Genomic DNA, 13,155 nt, shown 5'->3' on the forward strand with positions numbered 1-13,155 from the left:
TGTGAGCGTTAGGCAACCTGTAGGGACGAATGAAAACAGACTAACAGGAACCGTCTTAAGAAATTCAAACACCTCTAACTGAAAACAACTTACTGAACCTGTTCCTCTGACACCTCAGGGCACTTGTTGTCATCACCTTGATCCAGAGGAAGAGGTGTTTGTTTTTTTAATTAGTGTTGTTTGACTCAGTTTGCAGATACACATATTTAATGCTGCAAAAAAATATAGAAGGCCTGCACTTTTTTTTTTTCTCAGAGGCGAGTCCAAAAAGTAAAGAAACAAAAATCCAAATAAAGCACAAGAACTCAGGGAACAAATAAAAAGGTCTGATTTCTGGACTACCTTCCTGGTTAAATCAAGATAAAAAACAATAAATTAATAAATGGGAGACAAGCATTTACTGGTCAATAAGTGAAGGGAACACTCAGCCATTACAGTAAAAAACAAAGCTAAACTTCAGTGCTATCAATCTCTCCAGTTGGTAAGCAGAACCCACTGTGAGCCCATTTCAGCTGCTTTGGTGCAGATGGTCATGACAACAGGTCCACTGGACAGGCAACAACATGACAAACCCCACAAAGGGAATGTTTTAGCAGCTGGTGGCTACAGCCCATTCCTCTCCTTATCCCTCCTGACTGTTTTTCATCTAAATGTCCCTATCACTGCAGTCATCATGCGATAGTATCTGCAGATAATTCAGGTTTCACAGGTTACTACTTCAAGATGGAGATGTGAGGAGAGCTGGACAGGCTCGCTGGTTCATGTTTCTGACCAAAATGTCAGATTCAGACTCCACGAAGGGGAACACGGGTCCCGGCGTCCTTTAGCAGGACCTGTGCTCGCAGCTCAGCCCCACGCAGCTTGATCGGCATTCGGCAGACAACACCACAACTGGCAGCTTTGCTTCTGGTACCCTGATGTCTGATAACATTCACCAGAGCGCCTCCAGACTCTTTCACACCTGTCACGTGTGCTCAGTGTGAACCTCCTCTCTGAAACTGAATATTTTTAAAGTAAAAAAAAAAAAAAGCATTTAACTTACAGCACTAAATAAAGAGAAGATTACATTTTTTCTTATGAAATAAACAATAATTTGTTAAAGAATGTCTCTGGAGCTGATTTAATGATCCATTAACAAACAAGAACAGATAAACTAGTAACTGTAACAGCAGATTATTTATTATTTTGTTGGGTGATTATTTTATATTGTGTGTCCTGTGCACACAAAATACATTTTTTGGCAACATATATTGTTTTTTAATGAAACCCTGCCTGGATATGTGCTCTTTATTCTACGCATTTTTTATGACTAACCGGTAAAGACATCTTACAGTGCAGCATTACAGGGTTTTATGGGATCGTAGTCACACAGTTTTCATGGACTTGGAACTGTCAAAGTGCACAGAGCTGGTTGAAAGAACTACAGAGCACATTTGCCGCATGGCTGATTAAACAAACATAAACAGCGTGTTCTCTGTACAGATGATGAAAGCTTGTTTAACTGCTTGAGCAACAGAAGTAATTTTGGTATATCTAATCTTGTAGTTCAAAACAGAAAAGAAAAACAAGAAAATAACTTATAAATCACAGATTAATTAGACCTAATTTCTCAAGAATTCAATAATAGGTTTTGTTTGTCCCTCCGGAGCCTCTTCTCTTTTTACTGCAGCAAGAATAAAAAACAAACACAGGAGAGTTTCCCAGTAACAGACACATACAAGAAGAAGCTTCTGAGAGCTTGCCAGATTGCGCTGCCTCTAACAGCCTTTAGATGTATCCCCTGCTATTATTTCAGCCAGTCGAGCCATTCAGGTGCTCCTCCAAGCTCCTGGCATTTAAAAATGCTCTCTCATGCCAACTGCAGCCACCTGGGGACGGCAGCTCTGCTCTGAGGCATCCTGACAACCGTCGCACAGGCTGAGAATAAAATAAACCAGCCTGTGTTTGTTTTGGAAATTGTATTGTCAGAAAAATTATTCTGCTTTTTTTTTTCTTTTTTTTTTAAAGATGACTGATCATCAAACCGAGTGTCGTCTTTAAATTCGACTCCCTTCACTTTAATGCCATGTTTGTTGTTTTGGTTTTTCTTTTGATGTGACACATTTCTGTCAGCCCAAGATGTTTTTCAAGGCTTTAACCTGCACAAATTAAAGGCCGTGTCTTTTTCTGGTCTTTCTGAGAGCCGTCACAATATCAAACACATTTGGCAACCACACAAAGTTTCAGTGGTAAGTTTAAGTCAAGCAGTTTGAATGAAACTGTCCAAACTGCACAAAGTGACCTTGTAACAACTTCTCCACGATGACAACCAAATCAGATGCTAAATGGCTCTTATAGTGCTGTTCTTCTCTAAAAGCGCTCTATACTACAAGCATTATTCACCCATTCAAAAACAGATTTAGGATCACACTCCTGTGATCGAGTGGAAACCTCAAGGGAGATCCTCTAGTATCCACTAGAACAGGGGTGGGCAACTCCAGGCCTGGAGGGCCGGTGTCCTGCAGGTTTTAGACGTGTCCTTGATTCAACACAGCTGATTCAAATGGTTAAATGACCTCCTCAACATGTCCTGAAGTCCTCCAGAGGCTTGGTAACGAACTAATCATGTGATTCAGGTGTGTTGACCCAGGGTAATACCTAAAACCTGCAGGACAGCAGCCCTCGAGGCCTGGAGTTGCCCACCCCTGCACTAGAAGCAGGCTTGAAAGGTGATTCAATCCCATAGACTCCAATGTCCAAGTCCAACTTTGCAGCAGCAGTAACCATATTCACACCACAGTGCACAATCCTGTTGTGGTCCCTAAAGCTATGTTCAGCCATCATGACAGCCTGTGATGATTTGGTTATAACTCACCCATCTGGATTTGGCAAAAGCTTTGACTGAAAAGTGTGCAGAGACAGGTAGCTGCACTCAATCACGGCCTTCTAGGTCTCAGTTCTGCTAATTCAAGTCAATGAACTGGACCTTTCAAGTCTTTCTGTGATGCTGGTGACTTTTATATCATTTTAATGCAACTGAATGACAAATATTACACAGGACCTGAAATTAATTTCCCCAAATTTAGGGAAATTGCGCCATATTGCTTTTTACCAGGGGGAAGAGGGTACCAGTCTGAAGAGGCTACTCATTGTGAGCTTAATTGCATGTCTTATACAGTCACTGTTACAGGAAAAATGATTCTATGTTTCTTTACCTTCTTTTAAATGTACAAAGATGCCTTTTGTCTGCCCTTTGCCTATGGTTAGATTAGTTTAGAATTATCTTTTTAGACTTTCTCAGCAAAGACATACTGTTTTGGGACATATTGTTTTAGATTGTTTTATCTCTCACAGCCTTCTCCCAGCTCTCTGCTGACGAGACTAGCGCCACATATGGAGTTGTTTATTTTATTTGTTTTGTATTTTCTTATCCTGTTCTCACTGTCTTTCCTATAAAAATTACCAAGCCACTGTGCATGGTGTGAGTTGTTCTTAGCAGCTCACCCGTGTACACGTTTGATAAAGAAAGTAACTTTGTCTCATTGTGTCTTTATTTCTCCTGGATCTTTTACAGAGTTTTCCCCCAACATTTCTTGGTCCTTCGACAGCCGGATCACCTCCATCGTGTCCCATCTCCGTGACCAGTCCACGTTGTTCGCCTGTCGACAGCCCACACACCAGGTGTGTGGAAAAAGACCAAGAGCGTTAAATTCGGGTCTTGGCCAACGTCTTAGAAAGCGACCCACGGTGGTGGGACCCGATCGAGGTGGACCAGACCCGGCGACACCGACCAGGTAGATACAGACACACTGACACAATCTTGCGTAAAAGCGCATTTTGAATTCAGGGAATTTAAAATAGCGGAAGTAGCTCGTCGACTGGTAGCTCTGGGAGCTCGTCGACTGGTAGCGTAGCTCGTCGACTGGAAGCTTTGGAAGCTCGTCGACTGGTAGCTTTGGAGCTCTGGGTAGCTCCCCCAGCTGGGTCTAGACTGGGTCTAGGGAGTAAGTAGCTCTGGGAGCTCCCCTTATTATAAGGGTTCCGGTCGCGCGCGTCGAAGCTGTGAATGTGAGTGTGTGTGTGTGTGTGTGTATTGTTTTAATTAATGGAGCAAGCTGAATTTTCACGGTCCAATAAGAGACTGAGCTGCTCCTACTGTGTTTTTCTTTTACTGCTATTCACTGACGTGCTGGTGAGTTGAGAGAACGGTCGAGTTCCGTCTCGTAAAGTTCACACCGCTTTTGGAAATAGTCCGAAAGTAGAAGGGCGTGTGAGCAACCACTCTCGTCTCTAATACCAGCGAAGGTGATAGCAGCCGTATTGTGTATATATTACTTAAACAAAAATAAGTAAATACATAAATAAGATGGGTAATCAAGCAAGTGAAATTAAAACTCACTCCTGCTGACGAGCAGTGGTGAGAAAAGAAAAGTCCAGACGCCGGACAAAAAACAGTGTCTGTAAACTGAGAGATTTAAGAAAACAAAATATAAACAGTCAGAAGAACAGAACTCAACTGCCAGTTTAGTAAAACCAGAAGACGAGACACTGTGCAGTTCCCACAATCCTTTTAGTAAACCATCACTCACTCCTGCAGCCGCATCTGCAGCACCACCCATATCAGGAAGAACTTAATAATCCCTTATTAAGTGAAAACTAGAGATCACAGTAGTTTGAAGTAGTTTAAAAGGGTTGAAAACAGACCCCACTGAGTAGATATAAATATAAAAAGTACGAAATAAAGATGAACAAAGGGAAAGTTACAGTAGAAATTATCTTTAGAGTATTTGAAATTAATAATAGCAAGGATAACAACCTGTAAAGTGATATTAACAATGAAACACAGTTGGCATGATGACCATGCCCAGCATGTATAAAATGAATATAAAGCAAATAATTCACACGAAAATATTTTAATGAAATAAATAAGGTATATTAAGGCTGTGTCACTGTTCAGCCAAGGACAGTGTGTGAAAAGGTAACTGTCTCCACCCTGGGAAAAGGATGATTCTGCAGGTCATCTGAAGCCCTTGATGGATACAAAATAAAATATAAATAATATATTATAATAGAACTGCCTGGTCCGCCATGCAACAGAGAGAACAAATGTGACCGCAGATTGGATGAATTCTAAATTATCTGTTTGCTGAATAAGATGATCCTAACTAACAAATTGGCTCAGGAGTAGTATAGTGGTACACACTGATAAAATATTATGCTATTGCTGTTATATAAGACAAAGAGGATAATATTAACAATGACATAATATTAATATGAAGAGGCACCTTAATCGGTTATGATGTGAGGTGGATAATTGTTAAGCAGTAGTCTGCATCAAGCTTAAGGTTTGCTGAAACTCAGTGTAATGACATGTGAGATGAAGACAATACAGAGAATAACTAAACTAATGAAGTGCATAGAGGCACTTGACCAGCTTGAAACTTATCATTCTAGAATGACACATTGCTGAGATATAGAGCACACCTATAATAACAACCAATAAGCAAAACCCTGTAGACAACAGCTAAAACTACAGGATTGAGAAGCTGAATTAAATATGTAGACACTGCTAAGCTGATGAGCATGTTCCACATTTTCTTTTCTTTTTATTTATTTGTTTCTTTTAGAGCAGAAGCTGCTATTCTGCCCAAAGAAAGACTCTAGGTCTGACCAACCGTTTCAGTCATGGGCAAAAAGATGTCAGTCAATAAAATTCTAAAAGATAATTTATTGACGAAAAATATATCAAGAGATAAAAGATAAAACAGTCCAGTGTCCCACTTATGAATTGTATAAAAACACACAGTCCCAAGGCCAGAGCCAGCTATGCCACACGGCCAAGTTGCACCCCACATGTTGCCTTTAACAGGGTTAGAAGTTGTCCTTGGAGACCCACCACCCTGCAAGCATATAGTCAGTGGTCACTCAAGCCTCTGGAACTCTGCTGCCTTTAGGCTGTGGCATATAATAGGCCCTGGACTGCACAGAGAGACAAAACAACACAGCAGTGTTTGTAGTGTGGGCTAGATGTAGACCAGTGTATCAGTGCAATCAAGTACACCTGCCTCTAATTAGTCCAACCCCATTCCAGCCATTGGCTCACCAAAAATGTGACAACCACAAAACCACTCCCAACCCAGTGCAACTTCACACAATAATATGGAGCTGAATTAACACAGGCACATTAGTCTACCATGTTACAAGCTGCATGCTATTACAAACCAACATATGCAGACTTCTGCCTTGTACGGGTGGCAGCATTTTTCTTTTTCTTTTGTGTCCTGACACGTTTATGTTTTTTGTTTTTGTTTGATTATTTTGTTGGTTTTGGAAACGAATTTAAACGAACTTGTGACAATACTTGAGAATCACAGTGACACATAGTGATTAGGCATATGATTGAAAAATGCCTAGGTTTAGAGCTGTGAGCTATGAGCTGTGAGCAATGCAAAGTTAAATATATATATATTTGTATAAATGGGAAACAACCCTAACTTGAAAGTTTGAAATGTGTGAGATCCATGACTTGTTTGAAGAACTAGAAATTATCTAAAAATGCCTTAAGTGAAAATGTAGAGTTGCATCTATTCTCCCAAACCAAAAAAAAAAAAAAAAAAAAAAAAAAGGAGAAGAAGCATTCTGTAACTTCAAAATAAGGCTGACTGTTGACAATAGACTAAAACACTAATCCGCAGGTGGCTATCAGGAACAGAGAGGCGAGCAAAGTCACAAACACCAAGGCTGCAGACAGCCATGCAGAAACAGCAGATAACATAGAGACAACGCCTGCTAGAACCGTGGAGAGGAAGGTCACTTCCCACGAGATTGTAGGAGTAGAGGACAAATTAGTTGTAAAGTCAGCTTCAGGCCACACAACTGTACAACAATTAACTGCCCTTTTAGAACTAGTACACACAGCAAGTGGCCGCAGGTGCTTTATTAAATGCATATATGACCCGTCGTGTCCAGTAAATTTGCTAGGTAGAGACGCTCTGACAAAACTTAAGATAGCAGTCATGCCATTCTTTTCTGGTATTACACCTGAGTGCCAGAAACCGACCGAGTATCACAACATTCTGAGATTTAAACAAACTCCAGGCCCAGATCCACCTTATGATCAGCAAGTGTGGAAGCTAGGAGAACAGCATTTGACTTTACAGCACAGGCCGAAATTGTGTAGGTTACGCAGTAACCACAGATAGTAAAATAATGGAAGCAAAACCATTTTCTTCTTCATGTTCTGCACAGAGCGCTGAGCTGATAGCTGTGATACGCGAAAGCTAAATACAAACATACATACAGACAGCCAGTATGTTTTCTCTGCTGTGCATCATTTCGCAAAGCTCTGGCAAAACAGAGGAATGATTACATCAACCGGTAAACCAGTCCAGCATGCAAGCCTCTTACAACGCCTGCTGACTGTAATAAATTTACCACAACAACTCGCATTGTGTAAATGTGCAGCACACAAAACTGATAGCTCTTTTATTACTACAGGCAACAATTTTGCTGACAGAGCCGCAAAACAGGCGGCACAAAAGACAAACATGACATTGATGGCAGTAAACACACATCAGATTCCACTGGATGTGTTGCAAAGTGAACAAAAAGCAGCGAGCACAGCAGAGCAGGCAAAATGGCTAAAACACGGTGCAGTTCTGACAAACGATTTAATGATGTGTTATGGCAAGCCAGTGTTGCCAAAATCGCTCCACAAGATGGCGGCATTAGTGACTCATGGCTGTACGCATTTGTCATCGGGGGGAATGACCTGTATTGTCAACTCTCATTTTTACACTGTAAATTTTGAAACTTCAGCAAAACAATTTGTCAGAACGTGCATGACGTGTCAAAAATATAATGCTCAGGGTAACCTGCGACCACAAAGAGGCCGTTTTCCAACTCCGCCTCATCCTTTTCACACAATTCATATGGACTTTATTGAGCTAAATGAATGCCAAGGGTAAAAATACACCCTAGTGGTTATAGATGTATTCTCAAAGTGGCCAGAAATCTATCCAGTGAAAAAGGCAGATGCAATTTCAGTAGCAAAGTGCCTGTGCAATCACTTCATACCCACATATGGCATCCCAGCTTTGATACGATCAGACAACGGCACTCATTTTGTAAATGATGTCATCACTAAGGTCTCTGAAGCACTCGGTTTCAGCATAAAACACCACTGTGCTTATCACCCTCAGAGCGCAGGCCTTGTAGAGAGAACTAACGGCACTATAAAACAAAGGCTCAGGAAATGCATGGCAGAAACAGGAAGGCCGTGGCCTGAATGTTTGGGTTTAGTGAAAATGTGGATGCGCTTAACACAAGGCTCCCATAAACTAACTCCATTTGAAATCATTCATGGCAGGCCGTTTCCACTGCCTATTACCAGTCAACCAATAGACAAAGCAATCAGAGAAAACACATTAGCAGAATGGATGTCTAAGCTGTTAGAAAACAAAGAGATCATTGTACATAATCAACAACCTGATGATGTTTCTCCAGTGTCTTGCAGACTAAAGCCCGGTGACTGGGTTCTGATCAAGGTGCTCCAAAGGAAAAACTGGAGCACACCCAGGTGGGAGGGGCCATACCAAGTCCTCCTCACTACACCGACCGCTTGCAAAATTGCGGAACGACCATCCTGGGTCCATCAGAGTCACTGCAGGCGAGTCAGTGAAGCCATCTAAACACAGCTGACGGCAGGCGTGCCTACTTGTTGTGATCTCGCCCGGTGGAGGGGTCAGCTTTCCTGGCCGGGGGGTCTACTCGCGACAGGAGGGTGTGTTCCGTCGTCATGAGGTGGTGGCTCTTATCAACTGCAGCGGCCCTGACCATGGCCGGGCTCTTCACCTTTGCTTCCATGAGGGACAACAAGTCACGCTACATGGAGAAAAGGCAGACACTGTATGACAAAGGAAAGTACACCAAGTTTCCCCATGGCTACGCCACTAACTTCTGGTGGCAGTTTATGAACACTACAGCTTACTTGAATAATAAAACTGACTGCTATGCAAATACATATACACTTTCTGCCCACCAAGGAACGAGAGGAAGTGTATGGACTGTTCACTCAACGAAACCTGTGCCAGTAACGCGACACTGATGAGCCTCAACTGTCGCTCTGACTACAGCTACCGAATGCCACTACAAACAAAGACTCAGTACCAGACAGGATGTGCACGGACGGCACCCAGCAGCAGAGGAACCAGAGTTTTGGCTGACTGGTACTTCCTATGTGGCAACAAGGCTTATCTGTCACTCCCTGAAGGTTGGGGAGGTCTGTGCGCCCTGGTGGAATTATCAGATCACGTTTTCTTCATGCAAAGTGTTGCACATCACCCAAGCAGCCGGCAGAGACGTGAAGTGGACATCGCCTCCCCCAATTCTTTCGGCATTACCGTGGACACTGGAGTGCCGGGAGAGTTTCGCATCTGGGGAGGAGGAGTGAAATTCTTACAGAGCTTGATCCCCGGCATTGGAGTTGCCGAGGTGCGGGATCACGTGGAAATCAACCGATATGCTCTGCTACGACACATCAACTTAACTAAGACCCTGGGAACCGCCTTAGCAGGAGAACAGCAGGCCATCAGAACGATGGTGCTGCAGAACAGACTGACACTAGACCTGCTAACAGCATCACAAGGAGGAGTTTGCAAGCTGATCGGGGAAACATGTTGCACTTTTATCCCTGATGGATACGAAACTGGAGGAGACATTTATGAAGCTTTGCAGAATTTGACCGCTCTGCAAAAATATGTCACTGAACACACACCTGGAGCAGCTACAGCACAAAGCTGGCTGGACTGGCTGTTCAGCGGTTCATGGCTGGCTGCTGTAGCAAAGCCATTTTTCCTTCTAGGTCTCATCATGATAGCACTGCTCATATTAGTGTTGTGTGTGTTGCCATGCCTAAGAGTAATGATTTCACAGATGATAACAACTACAATGACTGCTTATGTTGCCGTGCCTGAAGAAGAACAACATCCCGTTGCAATTCTGTTAGAGGAGAACTTGTACTAGCTGCTAATAAATGACGTGGTGATTAAAAATGACTTGTCAAGTGATCATGCACTGATTAAAACATTAGTAGGTTATGCAAGTTTTCATGCTTTTATTTTTTTAAGTCTTGACTTTTAAACATAAAGTTTTTCATTTTAAATATAAAGTTTTCATGCTATTATTTTTTGAAGTCTTCAGTTTTAAACATAAAGTTTTCATTTTAAATATGAAGTTTTCATTATTTTACATATAAAGTTTTCAATTTAAGGTTTGCATCATTTTAAATATAAGGTTTTTATCCTTGTATTTTTTGAAGTTTTCATTTTAGTTTTCATCCTTTTATTTTTTGTAGTTTTAGTTTTATTATTTTTTCTTGTTTATTCCACTTGTTATTTCATTTACTATGATTTTCATTTACTATGTTTTTCTTTTTATTTTGTTTTATTCTTTAGACCAAATGACTGCCATTTCTGCTATGATGACATTTTGAAGATTTTGGAAATTAAAAATTGCCTAACATACTTAATAAATGATTTTCATAGACAATTGTTGTATACATTTAAAATAAGTTAAACAGGGGGGAATGTTACAGGAAAAATGATTCTATGTTTCTTTACCTTCTTTTAAATGTACAAAGATGCCTTTTGTCTGCCCTTTGCCTATGGTTAGATTAGTTTAGAATTATCTTTTTAGACTTTCTCAGCAAAGACATACTGTTTTGGGACATATTGTTTTAGATTGTTTTATCTCTCACAGCCTTCTCCCAGCTCTCTGCTGACGAGACTAGCGCCACATATGGAGTTGTTTATTTTATTTGTTTTGTATTTTCTTATCCTGTTCTCACTGTCTTTCCTATAAAAATTACCAAGCCACTGTGCATGGTGTGAGTTGTTCTTAGCAGCTCACCCGTGTACACGTTTGATAAAGAAAGTAACTTTGTCTCATTGTGTCTTTATTTCTCCTGGATCTTTTACAGAGTTTTCCCCCAACAGTCACCCATTGTTCTTCTTCAACTACAGCATGGCTGTATTCTCTGCTCTGTCCATCTTTATCATCGTAGGTCTTTTCTCTCGTCCACTGTCAGCTCAATATTTTACAAATACAGCAGCTAAACTAACATCAGGGTCGGCCGTATGAGGATCCTGAAGATTCACCTTGTCAACATTAACCTCTCCTGGGACTGCTGTTTTTTTCCTGAGTGCACTTCTTGTCAGTTGACATACATTACAAGACTTTAAGATCCTTTTGGCTTCTCTTGTATTCACAAGGGCCCATCACAGAGTTTTTACACCTGATGCCCTTCCTACTGCAACCCCAAAGGGATGTGTGTCACCTCCTGGGATCAAACTGTTAGGCAAACATGTAAGCCACTACACATTTACATAGTTTAAGTGCCTCTGAGTCTGGAGCTACAGTAAGTCTGTGCTGATTTGTGTCCATTTCATGCCTAAAGTGAGAATTTTCCACTTTTAAAAAGCCCAAAAGGTCTACAACTGGAGGCTGGAGGAGTTAGCTCCAGAATATCAAGATGGCAGACGAAGGAAAACTCAACCCTTTTTTTTATATCAAACATTTATCCTTCTTGTCAAAACTTGCACAACCAAGCAACACAACCATCAACATTTTATTCCGGGTTGTGCCTGGAAACAGGACTGTTATTTTCCGTGGTGTTCTGCTCTTTAATGAGTCCGGGGTATAAACCATCTTCCACTTGAAAGAAACCACAGCAACAGATGGAAAAGCAAAGAAAAGAAACTCCTGCTCTGCTGTGCCACTTTATTTCAGTCCAAATGTCTCCGGTGTACTCCTGCCTTTCCATATCACCTCCACCTCCACATCCACCTGCACACCTGCTTCCAATTTCCTCTTCGGGTCCTTCAGCGAGCATACCCACACTTGAGTTCCTTGCCAAATTGTCAATCATGCTATCTGAGCTGTAGATTTCCAGCCTTCTGTCTGGCCAAGTCGCCTTGTTTTTGCTTCTTCTTCTTTCTCTTTTTGGACCCATGCCTGCCTGCGTGTGCCCCTCAGGACTTCCTGTTTAATGACCCACATCAGAAATGGATGATCATTGCTGACGGCTTCATGGTTGCAGTGGGAGCTAAGAGCAAAGGACTAATAGTACACTGACTGCCTGTGAAAGAAAGTCTGGATACTGTTGTCCAACAACAAAACGCTGCACTCATCGTACTCATTAACTGCTGAAAACTGTCTAAATGTTGATTCTAAATATGGCTATAATATGGCTCAGATCCTCAGCCTTGCTTAGTGAACATTATCAACACGTCTGCAGATGCTTCCTTCAGAGTCGACTGATAGTTTGACAACTGACAACATCTGACAGTTAAACTTTTTCTTCCTGATCACTGGCTGTAAGCAACTCATCAGTGTGCTGCACATCCTTGTTTTCTAACCTGCTTCAGAAAACAAATGTTGTTTGCAGGAACAGCTGATCACAGTCTGTCAAAGTTTACAGTTTTTAACTAAAACAGAAAATATGGAAATAAACTGCATCAAACCACTCTAAGAAAGTCTGACAGTAACACATGCATTCTGCATTCAATATTTGCTGTTTTCCCATAAAATACTGCTACACTCTGTGAACAGCTTTGCATGCTGGGGTTAGGTTAGAATAAAGACAGCAATGCCCCACAAATACAGAAAGCTATTGTCTTTCTAGAAGAAACACTAGGGAACACAAGAGGTGGTTGTGATTTTCAAATACTGGAATAGACGTTTTATTAAGAATAACACTACCAGCCAACAGGCCAATAAAGCATGGTTTCATGGAGTGGTCATACTAAATGTTCTGTGAACGGTACACACTACAGCCACCAAACAGCTCTGAAATCTGCCTGGTAAAGCTAGCAAGGCTATTACAGCACAGTTATTCCATTAAAATTAACCTAATCCCCTCAGAATCAGCTGTTTTGTTTGTTTGGGGATATGTGTGGAATCCCAATCCAATGCAAAATGGCAACCACACAAAGTTGCAGGCTCTTTAGAAGCATCTATTAACCCTTTAAGACCTACCATAGAACCAAGTCCGCCAGAGCTTATAGTATATTTTTACATGCTGTGGAGCCATTTTTTGGAGTATTTCAAGTTGCTATACATCAATACAACCATTATAGCCCAAAATTTAATAATATGTATTCATTAAGTGCATAGTAA

General features: G+C 41.3%; 1 protein-coding gene across 3 annotated transcripts in view; it reads right to left on the reverse strand.

The window, feature by feature from the left end:
- Positions 1-13,155, reverse strand: part of LOC308403855 (ral guanine nucleotide dissociation stimulator-like) — a 68,656-nt gene that overhangs the window by 38,130 nt on the left and 17,371 nt on the right. The gene's annotated exons all lie outside the window — the stretch shown is intronic.

The sequence above is a fragment of the Rhamphochromis sp. 'chilingali' genome, assembly GCF_963969265.1.
Source record: "Rhamphochromis sp. 'chilingali' genome assembly, chromosome: 10".
NCBI lineage: Eukaryota > Metazoa > Chordata > Actinopteri > Cichliformes > Cichlidae > Rhamphochromis > Rhamphochromis sp. 'chilingali'.